General features: G+C 34.6%; 1 long non-coding RNA gene across 1 annotated transcript in view; it reads left to right on the top strand.

The window, feature by feature from the left end:
- The window catches only part of LOC135221397 (uncharacterized), a 134,727-nt gene extending 115,868 nt beyond the window's left edge, over positions 1-18,859 (top strand). Inside the window, exon 3 of the long non-coding RNA XR_010315928.1 lies at positions 18,094-18,859. This is a non-coding gene — a long non-coding RNA (uncharacterized LOC135221397). The remainder of the gene's footprint in view (positions 1-18,093) is intronic.
- The last annotated feature ends 3,205 nt before the right edge of the window (positions 18,860-22,064 follow it).

Genomic DNA, 22,064 nt, shown 5'->3' on the forward strand with positions numbered 1-22,064 from the left:
AAATATCCCTCCACCCTTACATCACTGTAGCACCTCGGGCGTTGCAGAAAATCACAAAAGAGAGAGAGACAGAGACCTGACAGAAAAAAAGACGGCAAGAATTAAGTAATCGCGACTGCGCAAAAGTAAATAATTAGTTTAAAAATATAGTCTGCCATGATCTCTAAGCCTTGTTTGGGACTGACTGGGCCATGGCGCCTGAAGATGTCAGCGGAGGAGCCTCGAAATATATGATCTTTGTCGAAATTGCCTCCTTTCCACCGACCGGGTCACAGAGCTCTTATTTATATTACAACTCAGCCCCTCCCCTTTGGGGTCCGCATAAATTATGTGTATCTCTCGGGGCACGATTACTGAGCCGGGATTATTATGGGAAACACGTTTATTTCTTGGTAACAGGAGACTGTGGCAAGATACAGTCAGAGCTTTTTTTGAGGTAAAAAGCAGCCACGTTCCGAAGATGCTCAGTTATTGCAGTGAGGACTTTGAGATGGATAATGGATGCAAACGATGCTCATCTTCGGGTATAAGACCCTCATCGTCAGGCTGAAAAATACACAAGGATGAGAATAACTAAAATTACAATAAAATTAATTATCTTGTTAAAACCTTAGGTAAAAAGCTAAAAAACACAAAAAAGAACAGCAAATGCAAACTAAAAATGAATCGCACAATTACGAAAATCATAAAACTAAACCAACACATCAAAATACGGTGAAATGCAAACAAACTACCACACACAAAGTAAAATGTGTAACGATCCATTTATGTTCCCATGAAATCACACGATAGCTAGTTGAATACCGGAAGAGTTGGTGTGCAGCTCCGGTTTCAGCCTACTTAATAACTAGTGACTGAAATTAGAAGGTCCAGTCTATCAAAAGGGTGATTTAGAAAGAGGAAACCTAATTCTAACAGTTTGCCATATTGCTTTTGCGCAATCATCGAGTTAAGGAACAATGGATCTAGTTATTTCGTGGATGGCTGGCCATCAAAAAGTGCCAGATGCCCTCTGGCACTAAGACGCCTTGGGACATTTAAGGTAGCGGTTCCAAAACTTGGGACCCCAGATATGAAGAGTCCCAGCCGAGGACCCCAGCCAATCAAAATTTATCATTGCCATACCGGGATACCCAGTACAGCGTAGTACATATAATACTTGCATATTCCTGCACAAAGTAAGTATAAGTAAATGTATAAAACATTTTCAATATTTTTTCATTGTTTCGAATTCATTACAAAGCAAAATTGGTCAAAACAGCCACAATTTTTTTTCTAGAGTTGAAAAAATAATTTTTTCATTGTGTCGCGGAAGGACGCTCAAAGGTCAGCGATCCCTAGTTTGGGAACCACTGATTTAGGGTGTTTTGGCGGGAGCAAATTCCCTTCAAAATACATGTCTGGGTACAAACACGCATACACATAAACGTACACAATTCCTGCTGAAGCCATGTAAACTTTCTGTTAGATTAGATTAGCTAAGCTATGCCAACGAGTCTGAACTTTGCTGTCTCGACTTGATCATCCGATCATCTGAGTTACAGATTTAATCGGCAATATTTGACAGCTCTTCTCAACCTATCAAAGCTTGATACCCAAAATATTATAAATAACCAGATACAAAATGCCTAAATTGTTAGGGGAAAAAAGTATGTTAATGTTTAAATTAAATCACGTAGAAACTTTCAATTAATCTAAATACTGTGGTTCCCAACGAGGGGCGTACCATGGGGTTACTGATTTTTAAAAGGACCAAGTAATGACCAATTAGGCTTCCTCACGTAAATATAAGAATAGTACGTCAACACAGGGGGCTCAGGATTTCAGAGGTGATTAGGTGGGGCATGACATGGCCTAAAAAAGGTTGGGCACCACAGCAGACGTCAAGATGGGTTATTAAATACATTCTGTCTGTCAGAATTTGTGAGATCGTTTTTTTATTTTTATTCTTAATGTTAAATCCTGATGAGGGGATTATGGGTATTTCATCAAAATCCCGCATATTAACTAGTTACTTAACTAACAGCTAACTTAAAGTGAATCTAAGTTTCTACCATACATTCTGTTAGTTGAGTACTAGTTTAATAAAAGATAAAGAAATATCTGTAAATTATTATTTACACGTTTACAGTTACTCTAAGGAAGTATACGTCTTCATCCTTAGAAATGAAACATCATTAAGAAAAAAAAACTAGCTAATACTTCATTTTTCCTGTCTGGGTTTCACTTCATCTTACTTTCCGAATCTGCGTCTTCTCATCCCGGGCCTCTCGAGCTCGATGGGTAGGTAGTGTTGCAGCCGAGACAGCAAGTGAGATATGACCTCAATCAGATGGCTTGAAGATTTCATTTTTCCCGAAAGGATGAGGTCCTTCGTAGTTTGCAAGGTCTTGCAAGCTGTGCAAGATTAAAATACCGTAAAAAAATTTAGAAAGATTCTCTCTCTCTCTCTCTCTCTCTCTCTCTCTCTCTCTCTCTCTCCTTGGGCCTATAACGCAAGCGGTAGCTTGTTTGATTTACGATTGAGTAGATCTGCGTTCTCTCCAGAAAGAGGTAAAAATGGTTTGGGCAAATCTCTTTTAAAAACAAGTTTGCTTCTTTTCCTATATGCAGCCAGTTATGTACAAGGTTTTTTTGGTTTTTTTTAGGGGGGTGCATGTACGGGGAAGACAACAAATAACAGACAAGTGAGATAAGGACTCTTCCAAATGCAAACCATTAATCTATATATATGAAAATTTATGTGTGTGTGTTCCAGCATAACTCTGAAGTGCGCTGAGCATTTCCAACCAAACTTGGCATACTCATGACTTACTACCTGGAAAAAGAATACTTGGGGCGTAAGACATCACTGGTATAGCAAAGAATGTGTGGGAGAGAGTGACAGGGAGAATTTGTCGGTAGTCATTCAGAGTTTTCCCGGGCAGCGCTTGGGTGGTCAGGTAGTAATGCATAAGAATGGAAGGGATTCTTAAGAGGTTATCCTTTGTGGGTCGAACCATTCGTCACTCGCATTCTAGGATACTTTTCTCTTTTATACTCGCTTTATACTCGTAGTTACATCGAGAACATGCGTCTCTCCTTCTTAGAAATATTCACTAGGGGATAGAAACATTCGCTGAAATAGATATATACGGAAAGAAACTCCTTCAGGTAACACGGTGTTATAATCATGATATTCAAACGAAAGTCAGGTTAGATTAGGTTAGGTTAGGTTAAGGAGCGAGTGATATCTTCGTTTCCTTCAAAAACGTTCGCCCTGTAAGTGACCAGTTTCAGGAAAGGAATAATGTATATCTATTAAGAAGAAAACATGACCCTCAACAACTTAGGCTACTGCTCTTCTCTTTTGACATCTTAATTTCTAATAAATATATGTTACGCTGGATGATTGTTATCAAGGTTCCTAATGAATTCGATGCATATTATTGTTATATTATGCCGCTACCTATATGAGGGTTGTGATATATTTAAAACTTCTACTTTGAGCTCATAGTTGTCATAATAGAGGCGGATAAACATATACCTTTAGGACTACTACCAAGTCTTTCCAAAGTAAAGCTTGTGAAGCAAACAAAAAAGTTGAACTGTTATAATAATGTTTGTAATCACGTGCCTTTTTGGATTTTGAAGCGTTATTAATGCGTAGCTGGAATCACGGATATGTAAAAGAATGATTGTGGCAGCGAAGTCATCTGATTTGATTCAAACAAACAAACAAACAAAAACAAAAAAAGAAGGACAAATTTAGTGAAAATTGCAACCTTGTCATGTAGCTTTGATCTATTCCTACAAGGCTCTTAATTATGAATCTGTCACTAGGCTAGTTATTACTACGGAAGTAACTCTCATCCTAAACTGATCTTCAAAAACCACACCAATTTCGTAAGGGGGGGTGGTGGGGGGATGGTTGCCGTTAGTGCACCTCACGGGATGCACTGTAGGCATTACTATAGGTTCTTTGCAGCTTCCATTCGGCCCCTTGCTGCAACCTCTTTCATTCCTTTGACTGTACCTCCACTCATATTATCTTTCTTTCATCTAACAATTATTTCATAGTGCAACCTACTTTCAGTTTCCTTTCCAGCGCTGAATGACCTCATCGGTCCCAGTGCTTGGCCTTTGGCCTAACCTCTATATTCAATCCTTATTTCCATCAGAATCCTATATTCCATTCAGATATACCTATTCAAGAACAGAGCTCTATTCCACGAGATATGACGTAACTTTCAGCACCTGAAACGAATTGAAATCGTAGTCACTCTGTTTCGTACTTTTGTGTAAAATTTGAGCTTTAAAGAAACACTCAATTTATTCTCAAGAATATTTTGTTTCAAGTTATCTATCTCTGTTTTGGAGGTTCCTGGTAGAAGCCTCGTCAGCACTGCATACAATATAATTTGTGTTATTTTTAGTATTATCTAAGGTTCCTATGACCCAAGGAATTATAACAGGACAAGCTGGCATCGATTCAGCTTTAAAAATTTTTATATTTTCTGGAAAATTCCGTTTCGTTATCTCACGGATTTTATTCACTATTAATTTTTGCTCGTTTACGGCTGTCATTTACAAGTGAGTTTAGCAATGTCTTTGCCCTACCTACAATATTGGTTCTGCAACTATTGCTAATCATGATATGCTTCTTAACGCAATTGGATCTAGTGGGGAAATGTATTTAAAATTCTTCGTAGTTATGAAAGACAGATATGCAAAGCGAAATAAGTTATCATAGTGGTCAAATATGCAAAGCAAAAAAAGAAAATGCGGGAAATAAGGGAAAGAAGATGGTGCAATTGTCGCGTTAGTCTCACTGTAATGTCAACATAGTCCCCAAGACCACAATTTCCTGAAGAGCGACTGGGTACCGAGAAATAAAGAACCATTATATCCGTCTTCTGACACTCAACGTTACAATTCAGCCGCTTTAAATACGAAAATGGAGCTTTCATGATAAGTCGCATCTCTTCTCTGGTCTTGTGATAACCAGACTTGTGATGAAACGTCGATGAACGGGACTTAAAATGGCGCAAAATTTTGTTTCGCCATGCAGATTTTACCAAATTGATAGGTAGCGTTATAAAGATGCTCCTTGTAAGCTTCTCCTTAATTCTATTAATTTTATGATTACACTGAAGTTGTATGGTTGATTAACCTTTGGTCCTTCTGGGGTTTACAGCTATGAAACAATACAAAAAAAAAAAGGACAACCTCCTTATGAATTTCTTTTGGCGTATTAGCTGATGATATGCCATAGGCAAGATTTGTCCATTACAATAAAATTTTATTGTATGTATTGTTCAATGCATGATAATAAAAACTTATCTCTGACACAAATTTCAGATCAGCCATCTCCCAGTACTATAAAAGCTTCATACCTTTAAAATGGTATTGTCAAATAGGAACAAGTAACAATATAACTTTGTTTCTCTCAACCATAATGATACAGAAACCAAATATGAAGATTCACATTCAGGAAAAGCTAAGGTCAGTCAATGTCAGTGAACGAAACTGAACGATGTGGACTACAGTAATTTGCAAAACATTGAAGAAATCATGTATAAGAAGCTATAGCAGAGAAAAAAAGTATCTCTCATTGCATGTTTCAGCCAAGATTATATAAAGCTTATTTTTTATGGCGATATTAGATAACTTTTCTATTTGTTTGGTTGGAGAATTTCAAGTTAAGGAAACTCCTTGGAAACTTAATGGAGTTAATCCGCCTATCAAACAATCTTATATCTTTACTATTTAATGCTCGAAGTGAAATCTAATGATTTCTATAAGTGACCATAACCCTTAGCCAGGAATTACTTGAGAACAAGTTATTATAACTTATCACTAGCAATGTCTGGTAGGGAATGGTTCATGTAAATCAAATTCGTAAGAACTTGGATGGAAGGCATTAATGGCCGTTATGAAGTTCCTATGCTACTTCCAAAAGGTCCCTGCACTTGCTTTGGTCCTAAGTACAATATTCAATTCAATACATTCATTCAAAGTCTCACTGAAATACTAAAGCAATTTTTTCGAACACACGGTACAAAGAATAACCAAAGCCATTACTTGAAGTACACCTCACCCTTTAACATAAAAAAAAATTAGATTAATTAATAGCTTCTACGTCGTGACTGGCAGAGAGAATATCAAGTATTCAACAACGAAACACAAGAGCAAAAGCTTTGCATTTTGTCGTAGAATATCTAATATTCTCTCTGTCATTCACGTTGTCGAAGCCATTGAATCTCATTTGAAAGTATTACAGCCTTAATAACGAATTCTCAAAGAATTAGATTTTCTCTTTCGCCTCTTAGTCTGGAGAGAGAAACAACCAGCACATTATTTCGATACAGCTCATAACTTGAATAGTCTTAATTATACACTCTATATTAAAAGCGGGAAATTTGTTTAATATGAATCACAACCAATAGTCGAGTTTGTGGGGTGAGTCAAAATCTTCGTCGCTACGGAAATGTGAAATCCAGTTTCTTGTTTTATCAACCACTGGTTATGCATTCGTTAAACATTTGGTTATTATATAACTGAAGCAAGCAATTTCATGCAAGAAAAAAAATCCAAAGCATAGAAAAATAAACTTATTAGGCTAGTGACGTAGCTGAAACCATTTACGAGAGGATATTTGATGAGTCAATCGTCCATGGGCACTCTCAATAAGCCGAACAGGCTCAACAATACTAACGCTATCCTGTACAGTGTCACCAAATAATCTGTTTGACTCTTTGACCCACGATTATCTCTAAATTACTTCAGCAGTTTTGTTATCCACAGATATATCATTAACATGAAGAATGTTTTAGGCTTGCTAAATGTAAATGTTATTTAGGCAGCTTTACAGAGCAAAATATCATTAAAATAGCCTTCGTCTGAGCATTTGTTATCGGGATATTACCCATAACTCTAGCTTTGTTTACACTGAAATGTTTTTAAAACTTTGCTTTTTAATATTCGGTGACCTAATTTATTTATGTGCATTAAGAATGAAATATACTATACCATGCGGTATCTCATTTTATGTATGAGTATTAATAACCATTATGACATAAAACCCTCGAATAAAAGTATGTTTTTTTTATATACTTCTTTAAAAGTCACATTTCATCCGTCATTTACCCGAATGAAAATTCAGAATGTTAAACATTACATAAAAATTACCCAACATCAGGAATCTTAATTAAACTGTATATACTGTGATCAATAATTGACTATATAAACTTAAAAGGTTAGAAATTTAGCTGTTACTGCAAATGTAAACAGAGTTGTTGCTCTAATTCAAGATATGTGATAGAAGTCTAACAAGGCATGATCCGACCTCCAGCTTACTTTGGGATGCGTGCAAGATTTTCGCCTCATGCATAATTTGTGAACACAATATCTTAACGTAAATGAAAACGTGCTAAAATCCACGGTTAAATAGAGCGTTGTTTCACCAACAATAACTAAAATAAATTCATATATTATTAGAAATGATTTTTCTGTACTGTTTAACATGCATATTATCTATTTTCTTACATTTTCATTGAAATAAATTAATGATAAATATCCTGTCCTAAAAGGCTGTATCTTCAGCACAATGGGAAACACCTTTTTCAGACCTTTTCAAGTTTTCCTACCCACCCACCGCCAACAACAGCAACAAAAAACAGTTGTATTCATATAGAGTCTAAATTGACCTCCTCGAGCCTGAAAATATGAAAAGATTAAACAAAAAATGAAATATGAAAAAAGCTGAGCAATTTAATTGGAAAAGAATCTCAAAGCAGATTTAATACAGCATGATGAATCCCAATATAGAGTGGTATATATATATGCATTGTTCATATTAATATTATTTTTCCATTTCAGAGCTTCGGTTATGAGTTTAATATCTCTGTATACTAATTGACTTGGAGCCCGATATTTATGAACGGAGGCATATTGCGCACGTTTTAATAAATTGATGTTCATCGCTAAGGATATTCTCGTTTTATTAAAATTGCTTCCTGTTTCCGTATAATTTTTGAATTCCTCTGCAAAACGGGGAAACAAATAAGAGCTTGCATACACACAATACTCGCGCACATACTTATAAAGAATTTTCCCAGATAGTTGTCTTGATATTGGAACAGGAATGCTAACTTAAGGCTACAAGTATCACTTTCTCTGTTATAATGTCAATATGGTGCATTATCATCATTGTTGTTTTAAATAATGTTCAATCATTAACAAGGCTGAATTAGACAAAACCTTTAATTCCCATAAGAGTATTTAGGTTAGATATAAAAAATAAAAGTGACAAAATGACGTGATAAGAGGAAAAATAAATGTATAAATAAATGAAAAGAGACAGAATGGGAGTCTCTAAAAGATTAGTTGTCACAAGCAAGCAAAATGCGTCTCAATGAAGGTGCTTGGTACCCAGCATAAACATTATTCCCAAACGTCATTATAATGTGATTGCTTTTCCCTCTTATAATTTCAGTTATAAATGATATTCACAAAATTACTAGTTGAAAAGAAACAGGACAATTGATTATGCAAGTTTGCGAATAATGTCATCATTGGTTTTTAATGAAGGCTTTCTAGTTCTCTGAAAGAATCATTGTACCATAAAACATTTCAAAGTAATATTTTATCCATTAGTTTGTGCATCTATGTACATAATGTTGTTTGTACCATTTTTAATGAGCTTAGTTTGCATATATAACGTGAGCAAGAGCTTCTATAACTCATCTAATAGGGTTTATGATAACGCTGAAATGTGTTTAATTACTTAAAATCTTTTTTTTAATATGACTAAGTCTTCAAGAGCAGGATATATAAAACAACAGAACATTTGTGCTTTAGTATCGTTGCTCTATCAATATTTGTTATAGGCAAAGTATTTTAAGTACAGCATATTTTCATTTCCTGCTTTGGCAATAACATCTTGAAGCTGCTAGCATATTTAATATTGTAGGTGTCTTATTTTTAATGCAAAATTCTTTGTTTCAGCAGAACTGGAATATCACAACTCCATTGTGACATATTGCCTTTTCTTTCGATTGCATCATCCTAAAGTAAAGTTATTCCTTTGTGAATCTGCTTTTCTCCCCACCGAGATCTAAAGCTGAAAGGATAATAAATGGAATGTAGCATGTCGGGGAAAAGGTCACAGCGTATTTCAAGGGATTCTTATCTCTTCCAACAAGATTTGCATGTATGTCATAATAAATTACTATAGCGGCATTAGAGTGCGAAAGGTATTTGTTGCTGAAAGTCTTTAGTTATATTTCGAAAATGGTCTGCTCATTACGCAAATATTTCACTTGCAAAATGCAAAGTTCTGCCTCTGTATAGGGAATATATCGTCAATTCTTGGGAAATAGTACTAACATCTCTCTTCTTTTTTTCCAGAGGTGTCTGCAAAAGGTCGAATGCCACTAATATTCGGAAACAATTTTAGCCTAAAAAATAAAAATATAGTCTTATTTAAAGCAATTCTGGTATGGAAATGAATTAAGGTAACTGAATAGAGAATTAGTTATAAAAAGTAGTTCTAGCAGAGCCAGGGATTCAGGAAACTGAAATGAGAAAAAATTAACTGTTGGTATGTTTTGGTAATCATAATTCTAGAGTATTAGATTCTGATTTTTGTAGTATTTCGTATAATTGTAAGTTAGGAGAGTGTTATATTTTAAGTTGGGTCCTACATTTACTCTAATGTAAACGAATAGATATAAGAGTGTTACGCTTTTCATTGAAATTAAATCATATGGTCATCATTGAACCCAAACTTGACGCCTAATGTCAGTGTAACCATTTCAATACTGCCCTGGAAGCAGAAGTCATTCAGAGATATTCCAAGCTGGTGGTATTTTAAGTTGTACAATCTCCTGAAGTAATGTGCAATACGACGTTAAGCTCTCAAAAAAATAACTACCTATAAAAAAAAAACAAGGCTTATCTTTTTCGGAACATTCAGCAGACTATTTTTGATTCGACGCGCAGTTGCCAGATGTCACCAAAGCAAGAGGAACTCTGCTATTCCACGCTGATCAAGTCCAGTAGCCTCATCGTTCTCGCACGGAAGACCAGTCAGTAATTCACCACCGATTAACGAAGCATTTTCATTCTTTTTCGCAGGAAAGGGAGACAACATACTCAGCTGCTCAGTTCACTGGTGGCAGTTTTGATTGGCCGATTTTTTGTAAGGCGTCTATCGTTTTCTAGGTGATGAAGAAATATCAAGATAAAAAGGAATTAAAGTATTATTTGATAGTGATGTACCTCTAAGATACATACATACATATATATATTATATATATATATATATATATATATATATATATATATATATATATATATATATATGTATAGGTAATATATTATATATTTATAATAATATATATTAATTATATATATTTATTTTTATATCATAGTATATATATATACTCAAAATTACAAACATGTCTGTATACTTAAATATCATGTTGAAGGAAGCCCACTAAGATTTGGAAAAAAATTGAAAATTTTTAATTAAACTTTCCGAGAGTATTCTCTGCCTCCACTTTCAGAAAGAGAAATAAAAGTTACAACTACTGAAAATTATTTGTCAGTGTACATGTTTTATTACAATTGCATTACAGAAAAGGCCAGCTTAAAATTACTCTTATATATTCATTTGGATTAAAATAGATTTGATGGGCCTCCTTCACCATTACACACACACACACACACACACACACACACACACACACACACACACACATATATATATATATATATATATATATATATATATATATATATATATATATATTATATATGAATAACTTGATCACGAAGTATATAAAACGTGATGCTATGTATAAATAAAGGTTTTTGCCACGAAGGAAAAAATGAAAAAGCGAGATAGCCGAGTACTTTCGGTCTTGTTCCGACCCTTTACTAAGGCATTAGTAAAGGGTCGGAACAAGACCGAAAGTACTCGGCTATCACGCCTTTAAATTTTTTCCTTTGTGGCAAAAACATTTATATATATATATATATTATTATATATATATAGATATATATATATATATATATATTATATATTGTATATATATATATATATATATATATATATATATATATATATATATATATATATATATATATATATATATATATTAGTATATATATATATATATATATGATATATATATATATATTATAATATATACATATATATAAATATATATATATATATATATATATATATATATATATATATACATATATATATATATATATATATATATATATATATATATATATATATATATATATATATATGTATATATATATATATATATATATATATATGTATATTACATGGAAAAAATTATGATTGCAAGAGCTGAAGTATCCGGGATCCAGTATCAATAACTAAACTTACAATTGATTTTAATAAGTAGTTTTAAAACACACAAGGTATTTGTTAATTGATTATATTTATATTTCTATTCATAAAACATGCAAGAAAAAATAATTTTGGAAAATTTCTCACTAATTAATTTTTTATTCATGTTTCATGATAATTTAAATGATGTTGCATTGACATATTTATCTTGTCCTTATCTCGACATCTGCTGGCCAGTTCCCGAGAATACAACCCTGTGGACCTTAGAAGACGATCCCAGGAAACCGAAATCTACCTGCTTGGAAAGGAGGCTGATCAAGGCATGACAGGACGCAACTGGGAAACAGAAAGAAATTTCGAAAACGAGGCAGGTCTTCTGAAGATGCATTTTCATTTTTAATCCGTGACTATTGAGGATAATTTTCCTCCTGGATTCTGATTCTTCTTCATCCCCACCGCTGTCCCTATTGCAGAAGGGTTGGTTGCCTTGAAGAGTCATCTTCAACTATTCCTATCAAATGCAATTCCTTTTGACATACTAATTCTGACCACATGCCCAGACATTCTCAATCTCCCCTGTAGGTGTGGGAGGGGTAGGGGACCTGGCGGGTGGGTTGTGCCGTCAGTGTATACGGGCATCACTTGAGGTTTCTTGCAGCCTTTCTAGCTGCAAACCATTTCATTCCTTTTACAGTACCTCCGTTCTTATTCACTTTCTTCCATCTCCTTTCAACTCTATCCTGACAACTACAATTTTGCTATTCAGTTCCCACTTAGCGCCGAATAACCTCACTGACTCTCAACACTTATCCCTTGGCTTAAATTATATTGTATTCTATTCATCTTAATCTCGACTCTTCTTATTGCATAGACATTTTCCATTTTCCCATCTAAAAATCATTCACTTTCAATCATTTTTTTTATTTTGTATTGTGAAAATTACTGCGTCCTTCTTTACATTCCTTGGAGATGGATTGCTTATACATAGAAACGAAAGTATCAGTGGTAACAACGCATTGGTACTTCTGTTGGCAAAATGCTGCCATTAGAAAAATTTTCATTAAAAGACTCGTTGCTTAAATTTTACTAATGAATTTTCCGTTGTGACAATCCTTTTTTCATTATATATATAATACCATATATATATATTTATAAATATATATAATATGAAAATGCCATACATATATATATATATATATAGATATATATATATACTATATATATATATATATATATATATATTATATATATACTAATATATATATATATATATATATATATAATATATTAAATACCTATAGAAACACGTATATATGTGTTTGTGTGAGTTGAGTCCGTTCATCTTCAGAACTTCTTTTATGTTCTTAACTTTCATTAAATAGTTTCATTACATATGGAGTTTACTAGGATTCCTGTGTATGTACCGTAGTTAGGGGTCACCAATTTCTCACTATATTTTGAATCATAAGATTTATCAATATCAATATTTTCCCTCTTTTTAAGCAGGATGACATACATGTGTACAGGAATATTGGTAGTATCAATGGTCTCAGCATCAGAGAGCGAAAGCTGTCAAATGCTTGAAAATTTTGAGGTAATGGACAGAACATTTGAGCAACAAACCATAATTAACGAAAACTTTTTCATAAATTCCCACTATTTATGTCATACCTTTTGACGTCTAGTTCATATGTACTTCAAAAGTGAACTTTACCGTTAATTTTGCCAACACTAACAGAGAAAATCTCCCTTTCAAAGACAATTATTCTCCATATGTCGTCACTGTAGGTGACCAATTACTTGGTTTTGTGTTGATATAATGCTTTTTATAGTCTAACCATTTCTTGGCATTCAAAACTACAACGAAATCTTAAGTTTATCCATTTACAGGCCTTCTTTTTATTTACTTACTGGTCTTTTTTATGATACTTAATTTTAACGAAATAGGTAATCACGAAAAGGTACGATTCATAAAGAGTAGTTGCATAAATAGAGGATAGAATTTGGTGCTTAACATCCGTTTTTTAGATTCCTTGGAAATGGTATGTGTTAAAATTATTAGTTACCATGGTAACCCCAAGCGCTCGATACAATTGGTAAAGACAAGCCTATTTAGGCGGTTTCAATCACAAAAAAGTAATTTTCGTCATACTGATATATCTAATATTTTGGAAATGTTTGTGTCATTCTATCCACTTAAAGAGGTTCATATTGTTTAAATTTTCAGCTTTCATAATATAGTTAAAAATTCTCTTGTTAGAGAAGTTTTAGAGTGGGCCTGTCAACATGCAAGCATAATCCTTTTGATGCATCATTATATCAATAAAATATTTGAATTTGAATTTGTTCATAGTAACTCAACTTGTCAACAGATGTCGCTCGTGTACGGCGTGACGTCACGTCTCTTGGCAGTGAGGAGATCTTGTTCTTTAGAGTCCTTGGTTTTCACCTGTCATTGCTCTTCGTCGTGGGTCGTTCTGGCTTTGGTTTCCGAATCCGAAACACTTAAGAAAATTTTCTTCAACTGACTCGAGCTCAAGTGGGTACTCTGAAACTACAGAGGTTTGTGCTTTTACAATAAATTTATAAGTTTAATTAAGATTTAAGTGTGGTCGTGAGGTTCAACAGTGTGAATTACATATCCTTTTTTGTCAATGCAATTTGTAATATAACAAACATATTTTTGTGGATGTTTAATAGCAGTTATTTGTTAGTAATAATTTTCTTAAAAGCAGGTTATGAGGGAATGAGTTTTTTTCTGTTTACTATTAGTGGTGGAAATAATTTCTCCCAGCCGGGTCTCCAATGCAGAGTTAAAGAAGTCTTTGAGAAGACTAAGTAAATTTTGGCGAGTGGGAATAGTGCAGTGGCTTAATCAGGTTGATAGGCAAAGTGGAATCACGATATTCGTAAACGTGCAGATCATCGTCAAGGTAATAATCTGAAAGAAATTTCTAAAAGCTTGCGAAATATCAAGGATATTACAAGGGTAGATTCTAATTTAAACCTAACCTTGCTTAATCCAGGGAAATAGGTCCTCTAGCCAAGTGTGTGAACCACATTTTTACTTTTTTCAGTTTGTGCTGTTTAAGATAATTTTTTTTTTACTGCGATTGCCCACTAATTAATAATTTAAGTGTTTGTCTTGAGTAAATTTAAGTGAAGTTGTGCATTTAGTTTTAAAGGTATTAAGACTTGGTATCATTATCGAGAGTTGATTAAAGGTAAAGATCCCAGTTTTCATTACGTATTAAGATTCAGTGGATTGAATTTTTCAGATTGAATTCGTGATAGTAAGAATGTTCAAATAACTTTGTCATTTAGGATGTCTACTAATGAAGTGCTAGATAACGTTAGTAATTAGCTCCCTTGAATTTTTTATCAGTGAAATTTATTATGAAACTTAACATTACATTTGGCCTTAATTGAAGGAAAAAGGTCTGTGATCTTCTAAGGAAACTTAGATTTTTGTTAGGATAAATTATTTCAAAAGCCTGTCTATAGTCCGTACATGAATGCCAGATTATTACCAAGATTAAGCATAAGTTCACTGAGAAGAGGAATTGTAGAGTATGGAATTTCTAAAACTTCCATTGAACCCAGGAGTCTTAAATTGCTTTTCTCTCTTAACTGGCGAGAAATTATGGTGTTTAGTGACTGCTGGTTTTCACTATGAACAGCTGCTAAAATTACATTTCTAGCCTCACAGATAAAAAGCAGTTGGTAATTTATTGCTTAACTTTAGCCCAGAAGGGAAAAGGTGTAGTCAAAGGAGCAGTGACTTTTTCTTTCATGTAATAGTTCACTTTGTTGTATTATCACGGGCTGGGTGTAGATGAGGACTAGTTCGTGGATTTTTTGAGATTAAAACCACGCTTACCAAAAAATTAAAATATTTAAATTTCAGTGGTGTTAGAATGTACTAAAATTGGCGTAATCTAAGAGATCCATAATTGTTTAGCCTCAAGATATGCGTGATAAGATTTGTGGTTGGAACAGCTGATGGAAAATGTTGGGTTGAATAATCAGGACTTTGAGCATAGATAGAATGGATATAGTGACGGATGAGGTCAGGAAAAACAAAGCAGGGGACTTAAGGATAAGTGAAAGAAATTTGAAAGGAGGTATTTCAATAACCAGTCAAGGGTAGATTGTATCTATTTTTAAAGTTTCGGCACCCAGGGTACATTCGAACCTGATTATAACTGTTCCCAAAGTTATTGAAAAATATGCGCAACTTGTTTATATTTGAGCCGCGTCCCATGAAATTTTCAGCCACTGTGATGTCATAACTTTGCCAGACGCACGATCATGGCCGACTTTAAACCTTAAATAAAATAAAAATTGGGGCTAGAGGGCTGCAATTTGGTATACTTGATTGGAGGGAGATGTAACCATACCAATATGCAGCCCTCTTAGCTGCAGTGGTTTTTTTAAGATCTTGGGGGGCGGACAGAAAAATTGCTGCCGGACAGACGAATCGATTTGAAGAGTTGTATTTTACAAATAACTATAAGAAAACAAAAACTTAAAGCATTAGGGTACTTGGAGGCGCAGTTAGTATTGAGGTATGTCAAGCCGTGTCAGTTTCTGAGTAATTGCAAGAAATCCTGCAACTGTAATTTTATCCTAACTTTAAAGAACGGAATGTTTGGTCGATGTCTTGTTAAGAAAGGGTCACGTCAAAGATCGCTCAAGATATGACTGCAAAGAAAGTTTCGTGGAGGATAAGGCGAATCTGCTGAGGGAAATTGCGTGAGAAACTGACTCAAGAAAATTATGGAACAGGATGCGATATTTAAGGAAAATATTAAGCATAACCATGCGCTTTTTCATTGAGGCGATCGCAGATCAGTGAAGTTTGAGGAGCATTTTAGCAAAGGACTAAATTTAGAAAATATTACCATCCATTTAAGTGGTTGAAATACTGCAGTTGCCAAGAATGCAGTTTGGAGTTATCCTTGAGATTACTTTTGAAAGTATGTGGTCAAAAAAAAGAAATAGGATACATAAGTATGTGGATGTCTGAACTTGAACTGTGGGGGACTTGTAGAACTTGGTAATGGGATTTTCTTGTTATATATCCTTTTACTTTAGTGCAAAGAAAGTGTACCCAAATGCTTTTAAGATAACCTTTTAAAATGATTTTACGTAAGATGCCTGCTAAATGGATATGGTTATTTACTTGAAAGGTTTGCTTGTAAGGTTTGGGAAAGGTAAAGTTTGTCTTGGTTACTTTACAGATACAGTACTGATCTTGGAAGTGGACCAGATCCATTCTGGTTCTAGAACATATTATTAGTCGTTGTTTAGGGCAGTTTAACTTGTATGTCAAAATGCCATAGTTTTAAGATATTAAACTACGGCCATTTTGATGAAATTATGGAAAAATTAATTGTGATATAGGAAGTCTTGAATGCCTGATTAGGACAGATTTTAGCCAACAAGCGGGGGTAAAATCCTTCTTGCAACAAATTGACTGTTCAACTTTATTAAAATTTGGACGTTCAACTTTATAGAAATGACAGCACTGTGAATAAAACCGTACTATAATCAGATGTGGAAAGGTAATTGCAGTGGAAAGGTAATTGCAGTGAAGTGTCTAAGGTAAAATTAAGTTTTTAGTTGTGAACTATAGTTATTTTTTTACAATTTAATTTGGTAATTTTAGGCATTTCGTAGGCCAATGTATTACTTGGCATGTATTACATAATCCTTGAAAATAACAAATACGTACTGAACCTACCATATCAGAGCGCCTCAGTGGCGTGATCGGTATGGTCTTGGCGTGCCACCTCGGTGGCGGCGAGTTCGATTCTCTGCCATTCTCCTGAGAGGTTAGAGGTGTATTTCTGGTGGTGGTTCACACTCGAGGCTCGAAAGTCACGTAAAGCAGTTGGTCCCGTTACTGAATAACCACTGGTTCCATGCAACTTAAAAACACCATACAAACAACCATACAAACAAACCTACCATATCAGTTTAAGTAATAATTGTAGTTTATAGAGTAAGAATTTTAGTTTGAACAAAATTGTTCGAAGAAAAAGTACATGGGTAGATGGCAGCTTTTTCCCTAGTTATAAAAATTCTTAAAATACTGAATATGTTAGGTAAATGCTGATTTAATTTAAAATGACCCATTTGAGTGCCCTTAAGATTTTTAGCTTAATTTTGGCAATCTATGAAAACCCATTTGCTTTGAGATGGTAATATTTTCGTTATTCTTTGTTCATCTCTAAGACTTCTTGTTCATTACTTGATATTTTTCATAGCAGCAAATCATTCGCAACCCATTAGGGATTAAGACACTTAAGTTCATAGTTTTCAATGTTAAAAATTGTTCAGCTTTAAAATTTAAATTTTTCTTTTGCAGGGATTGCCATTACAACATCTCAAAGCTGAGGACTCTACCTTGAGTTAGCACCTTGAGTTAGCACCAGACTGACAAGTCCCTTCCCGGGAAGCATCTTCCTGAATTTGAATAGATGATTTTATCGGGATTCGGACCTGACGGACTAGTCATTCAGAGGCAATCTTCCTAAGATTTTGAATCTAGGAGTTTTTTAGAATGAGTATCCTCAAAGATTTTTTGTCAATGTCGAAGCACTAAATATTCCAACCATAACTGCTTAATCCCCATAGTACTTCATGTTCTTGTAGTAGAAAACTTGAATGCTTTAATTACTTTTCATTTTCTTTTAAGTGTTTGATTGAAGGTTTCTTGATAGCTAGCAATTCATGGCTTGAGGTTAAACTTTTGTTAGTGCAACTTAGTCTGATGAAAATCAAACTTAATCCGAAGTACTCTCACCTATGTGGCTTGGTTCCTATCTGAGCATAGTTCTCTTGATTATAATAATTCAAATTAATCGGACAGCTTGTAAAACTATTTGACTGTTTGCTGAGATACAAATGGAGTACCACTGGAACTAAAACTACTGCGCAGTACATTAAAAAATACCAAGCAAACTAAGATTAATTTTTAATTGATTGTAGATTGTGATTATAATTTTACTGGGTGCATAGAAAATTATAAAAAAATATTTAAATTTTTAAAAATAATAACCATTTTAATGAAATTTCAATATATCCTGCTAACTTAGTTTGTAGTCCTACATCTCTTTAAAATGTGTGGGAGATTAACCCAGAATATAGATACCTTAGCCACACTAGGGCTGAAAGCTGCAGGAAAAATTTCATACAGATGGTTCTGGTAGTGATGAATGTAATCTTTCATGAAGGATCTCAAGAAATTGGGGTATGCACCATACTTCTCTTCAGGCTAAGGTTCAGGTAGGTCATCCAGGCTCTGTTGTAGCCAGAATCTCAAGAAATTGGGGTATGCACCATACTTCTCTTCAGGCTAAGGTTCAGGTAGGTCATCCAGGCTCTGTTGTAGCCAGAATACCTATTAATCACTCGAGGAATTGCCCTAAACTTATGTGAAATCTTGGTTTTGTGAATTAACAATGGAATAGCCAATGCAATTGCCAGTTTATATTTAACACTTATTTTTTATTATTTTTTTTTTTATTATCTTATACTGGTTCTGACATAAGAATACAGTATTGGTATACTATCTATTCAATAACAGTACCAAGTTGTTCTTGCTTATTTCGTAGACATCAAGGCTGTAACTTTGGCACAATGAGATTTGCATGTTACTGGTTCTGATATTTGGTCAGAGATTCTTGCCCATATCTGATGTTAAAAGGCATTGTTCATTGTATGGTAAGGTAATCATTAAGCCCTTTCAGACAAGTAACTAAGACCTGAGGGAACCTCCTGGTTTCTAACTATTGGTAACAGTACCAATATGTGTTGTCAAGTACCAATACACGGTGGCAAGAAACCACCTGTTCTCTGGAATTGCAATATGAAAGGTTCTTGTTCTTATCTGAATTCTTGAGCAATGAGGCTTTGTTTTTGGTAATGTGGTTTTTGAAATCCGTGAGGATTGATAGATTGATTACACTGTATTGTAAGTGGGAAGAGGTGGTGGCTATGATGGTTGTCAAGTTGCTTTGTGGGGGGAGGGGGGGGGGAGTTCTATAAGTCATGTTAACCAGTTAACCAATTTAACTGGCTAGCCTATACAAAAAGCTGCTTTCAAGTTTTGTTGTATTTGTCAAGCTTGCTCTTAGGATTTTACTTTTAATAGATTTGCAATTAAACTAGACTGATTTTAAGATGAAATTTTTCATATTTCTGGGGAGACTGACTGACTACTACTCAATAATTAGGGAGCTGTCACTTTAAATTAGACCGAATTTCCTTATAAATCATACACGGTGTTCCTTACATTCCTCTTTGACGCACGCTCTTGCAGCTTGATTTGGGTTGGAGCATGATCAATCCAAGCTACAGGAGAATTTCACTGGGATGTTTTAAATGAGACCTCAGGAAGTCTGCTTCATATGTGATTTTCAACGGTATTTTTTCATCAAACTCTAAAAATAGGCAAATTGCTATCATGAAATATGATTCATCTCACCAATCTTTGGAGGGCTGTAAAGTTGCGTCCACACGGTCGAACAATGTCCAACAGACAAACATTGTTACCATATCATAGGCGAAGCAGGATGACGTCATAAGCGTTGAAACTATGGAAGTAGATCTGGCAACAAACAGTGGTGCCAGATGAGGCTGTATAACACTGCTTTTACTCTGCTCACAAGGCAGAGAGTCGCACAATTGTTAATTGGTAACAATGTTTGTCCGTCGGACATTGTTTGACCGTGTGGACGCAGCTTAAGATACATTGCAATTTTAGATGCTGGATCAATTCAGAATTCAGATATGGTTTGAAATGGGAAGTTGGAGGAAGCCTTTGTATGACAATACTCAATGCTTTGTTCTGGTGTCATACGTAGAAATCGACCTAATATAAAGGATCAGCTACCACTATGCAGATTAGTTAGGTGAATGTGGCATTAGGCAGTTCGTAACTGGAGACCAGTTTTCTGTGTGGTTACTTTAGTAACTAAAATTAATGGCTGATCATGGAATTGGAATCTATTGGAGAGTTCGTCCCTTAAATGCTTTACTTCATTGGACCAGAAAATCTTTACTTATTGGATCAGCGTATATTTTGCTCTTGTATAGCTCGCTTCCAATAGTTAAGTGGTTTGTGATTCTCTTATTGGTGGTTACACTTGTGTAATCTAAGAAATATACCTTTGATTATTCATAGTCGACTTGGACATTTCAATAATACGTTGCTTTGGCCATATTTTGATACCTAAAGGCCTGTCCACACTAGCGGGCCTGATCGGCGTGCTCTGGGGTTGACGGGCAAATTCTAGCAGGCTTACCCGTGAATCTTGTCGGCGAAGGAGAGGTGGGCTCGCGTGACGATGCCAGTAGTGTGTTCAGTGCGGTACGATAAATATGGTGCCTCCGCAAAAAAGAAGATAGTGTAGCATGATAATTGCATTGTGTGATAAAAAGAGGAGAATATGGTGCAAAGAATGGCTCAGTTAAAGATGTATATGGTTAACATACGTCTGCCAGAGTCGAAGCTCAAGCCATCGGGCACCGCCACGGTTATTTTGCTACAAGACCCATCGGGCAATTTGACGGTTTGCCCGTAAAGTGTGCCCGTTAGAGGGGAGGTCCGCCGATCAGGCCCGGTCGTGTGGACAGGCCTTTAAGCTTGAGTGAAGGCTGCATACCGTTTTATTGGTCAGCAGTTTTGCCCACTTTGATGCCCTAAACCTAAATGAAGGCTTGAATACCTGATTATGATGTTACATCCTTTTAAGTTAAATTGTCATTTCAGTTTTTAACCTTGCTCACAAAGTTCCCTCTTGCTTGTTTCACTTTTCTTCAGCAATGTTAACTTAATTTTCGTCAAAACTGATGTTGAGTTTGGAATGGTTTTAAAGAATTTAGTACCATTGGTACCCTGTAATTTATTTTATTTGCACGCCTTCTTATGACTTTTCTCTCTCTATCTCTCTCTCTCTCTCTCTCTCTCTCTCTCTCTCTCTCTCTCTCTCTCATAGATATTAACTCTCTCATAGATATTAACTCTCTCAATATGATATTAACTCTCTCATATGATATTAACTTGACAATGTTACACACTAACCAAGATATCTGATAAGTATGCAGTGTCTACTTCAGATAGGGATTCCATTCCTATTCCTGTATCTAATTTCATATTTTTTTTACAGATTTTTCTCTCTTATGGGAGCAGACTATTCGCAAAGCCACGCCAACTTGAACAATCCAGTTAGCTGCTACAAAAAAAAGGTGGGTTTAATACGTTAATTTTAAAGTTTTGTAGGCGAGTTGTAGGTCATTTGCCAGTTAAGCAAAATTTGCAACTCTAAGAATAGTCATGTAAACATAACTTTCATCGAAATTTTAATCCCAAATTAGATTCACCGCTTTTTTTTAAGCCATTGCTAATTTGCATTTCTTAAGCCATTGATAATTTGCTTGAGTTATTGGTATCAAATTCTTATGCCTGAAAACATTTAAAAGAAATATTATAAGGAAGAACATTTTATGGAGTCAAATTATTTAGCTTGAAAACCTTTAATTTTAAATGTATAGACAGTTTACTGAATTTTAAAGCTTGTAAATTACTATGCATTTGTCACACTATATACATTTAGGATCAAGCTCAATATACTTATGTTTTTTGGAATTTAGGCATATTTTTTTGCCTGAAAACTTT

The sequence above is a fragment of the Macrobrachium nipponense genome, chromosome 2 (genome assembly GCF_015104395.2).
Source record: "Macrobrachium nipponense isolate FS-2020 chromosome 2, ASM1510439v2, whole genome shotgun sequence".
Taxonomy (NCBI): domain Eukaryota; kingdom Metazoa; phylum Arthropoda; class Malacostraca; order Decapoda; family Palaemonidae; genus Macrobrachium; species Macrobrachium nipponense.